We start from the raw sequence: 3,271 nt of genomic DNA on the forward strand, positions 1-3,271 counted from the left end.
GAGCTCTCAACTTTAATTCGCCCCTGATATGGTTAGGGTGTTACTGGTCACATTGACTTACATGAAGGGGACGGACGTACGGACGTACGTACGTACGTTGTGCGTACGTACGGACGGTTGATGACGTCATGGCTATAAAAACCAAATTTTATCGCATCGATGGGTTACCAGTATTTTCTTAGCTATGGTGCTCCACGTGCGCGCGCGCCTTCGGCGCGCGCGGAGCTCCGCCATTAAAGTGCGTTCAAATTGTTGTTTGTTGCTTGAAGTCAACATCTCATTTACATCTGGCTCGGGGGTGGAAGCTGAATAATTGGACCTCGGTTATTCATTATTCTTTGGATGTTTCTTTCAATTATTCATTGTTCTTGTAAAGTTCTTTTTGATTATCATAGCTAACACCAGTTTTTAGAACATTATCCGAAAACTCCACAATAACACCATGCATAACGTGGTTATGTGATGATATAAGACATTGGGTCGCGCGGCCCCATGCGACTTACTTCAGGATAGACCTTTTTCACTTGTACATTTTGTTTTCCCAATACAGATCATGTGATAATACTCAGGAGGTTTGGTCCTTTGTTTTGTTCATTAAAAAGAGTGCATGCAGGCATGAAGAAAGAAAGCTTGTTGTCTATTTTTTGCTTCATTATTCCCGGAAAAAATTCTTGAGAAAAGGGTTTGATCCTGAACTGTGAGAAATTTATTTAATTGCATATGGTTTGTGACAAACTATACCCTTATGGAGCTCAAGAATGGAACGTCAATTGGATAAACAAGACAAGCGGTGAAAAATAAAGAGATAGATTCTTAAAAGGGACAGGTAATGGTCTTCGAGAACAATTGCTTCTTTCGCCGTCGGATATCAAAGTGAGCTTTGTTTCTATTTTACTAACTGTGCTGTTATGTAAAAACATTGAAAGCAAATGACAAATTCTGTAAGAGTTTAACAAACATTGAAGGAATCGAACGCCTTGAATGCATCTGTGTCTACCATGCGAAAGTCGCATCTCTGTTGTCGGTCTATTTACAGTGCTATTTACATTTATTTTGTGCTCATCTCTGCACAGTCTTCAGGTAAAACGTAATAATTGGAAATGTGAATATCAAGAATTATTTGGAAGAGAGCTTCTTGTCTGTTATTCAAGGAAAAGGTGTTTCAGAAAAGGTTCTTCAGAAAAGGGTTTGATCCTAGCTCCGGTGAGAAATTTATTTTGACACGAGTGGGTTTCTTGTTTTCACGCACGCAATGAAATAGGAAGGTTTTTTTTTAACCTCTAATAGCAAATATTCGTACAAAAAGAGATTTCTTTAAACATAAAGCATAAAAGCATATAATCCGACGTTTCGGAGTAGTCATGTCATGTTGTTTATATCCTTTAAATTTACACGATTATGTAAATGTCGGACATAAACATGTTTTCCTAATAGTGTACTTGTGTTAACGTTTCTGCTACTTTAGTTAAAAAACATACACAACTTGTTTTCCAAACGTACAACTTGTTGTACACAATTGGCTAAAAGTTAGATGTATACAGCAACAAGTTTTACTTGCAGAAAACAAAATGTAGATGTGGAGCAGCAAGTTATCCTTGAAGAGCACAAGTTCTATATAAATCGACACAATTACACCACCTTTACTAATTCACGCCAAAAATCGCTTTAATTAAATGCTGTAATTTACATTATCTGATATATATTTTTTCTTCCTTGATAATGGAATCATGACTACACCGAAAGGTCGAATTTTATCTTTTTTTTGTTCGTTTTTACCGCTTTATGCTAACAGCAAATATGTTGTTTGTTTCAATAAAATTTTTTGCTGGAAAAGGTTTTTATGAGATTTTCCGGCCTTTGTGTATTCATCATGTTGTGTAATGTTCGAGCTTAACAAATTTGCATACGTGGTACCAGTGGTATCTAAGATCCAGGAACACTGCGTTGCTTCCCGTCTGGTTCCGTTCATCAAGGACTCTATTTACTCGCTTCAACATGGCTTTCAATCACGCAAGTCTTGTACGTCTCAATTTCAAATCCATGAAATTGGTCAAGCTTTAGATAAAGGCCTTGAATCTGATCTTATCTACTTAGACTTTGAAAAAGCTTTTGACTCTGTATGCCACACGAAAGTGCTGACGAAACCAGACGTGCTGACGGTATAGCGACCCTTGCTAAAGTGGTTAAAAGTTATCTTCATGGCCGTCTTCAGCGTGTAGTCATCAATGGACTATGGTCGGCTTGGAAATTAAAGATGTCAAATCCGGAGTTCCTCAGGGGTCCTTGTTTGGACCGATCTATTTCTCACATATGTCAATGATATGCTAAATGTTACAACCGGATCTACCCAGGTTTGCTGATGATTCAAAGTGCTATAATGTATTAAAATCAATCGGAGGACTTTGATAGTATTCAAGGTGATTTAGATAACCTCTATTCTGGTCCTAATTGGCTAATGAGATGAATTTTCAGCCGTCTAAATGTGAGACCTTAGGGTTTCAAGAAAGCGTATCAGCCCAGTGCGCTCATATTAAAGTAGTCATCCGTGGAAAGATCGATGGGTTGTCATTGGTTACCAAGGACCCCGACATGGTATAACCATGTTAGATACGTGACTGCTAAAGCAAACCGTATGCTTGGTTTTATTAAGAGAAGAACTGTGCCGGAATAAGCAATAAAGATTGCACTTAACCCTGCTGTACATCTCCTTGGTAACGTTCTCACCTTTGTCATTGTTCTCAGGTGTGGGCCCCTCAATCATCATAATGCTGATGATGGCGTTTGAGAAAGTCACAAAGACCTGCTTTCACGCATTTATATGCAAGAATATGAATAATCTTGCAAAGGAACAGACTTACTAGACCTTAACTTATTGCCTCATATTAATTAGTGGCTTGAATATCTAGGCGTTAATTGTTCTTTTTTAAATGCAAACTAGGGTATATAATACATTTCATTGATAATTACGTTTCCTTTTGTTACAGGGCTGAGCTCGCGACGCGGTGCCTCTGGATTTCCGTTAACTCATGTTGTTATGCTAAGACATCCTTTTTTAGAGACTCTTTTTTTGTAAGAATATCAAATTTATGGAAATGCCTTACCCTCTGATCCTAAAATATGTAATCTAATGTAATGTTTTAAGGAATAAGTTAAAAAAACATTATACTTCACTAGATTACCGTGTTGCATTCGTATGCTGATGACGTTTGTACTTTCAAACGTGTCTGCTGTAAATGTCGAAAGGATTAATAATTTTAGTTAGATGTTCTTG

This window comes from Montipora capricornis, chromosome 1 (genome assembly GCF_036669925.1).
Source record: "Montipora capricornis isolate CH-2021 chromosome 1, ASM3666992v2, whole genome shotgun sequence".
Classification (NCBI taxonomy): domain Eukaryota; kingdom Metazoa; phylum Cnidaria; class Anthozoa; order Scleractinia; family Acroporidae; genus Montipora; species Montipora capricornis.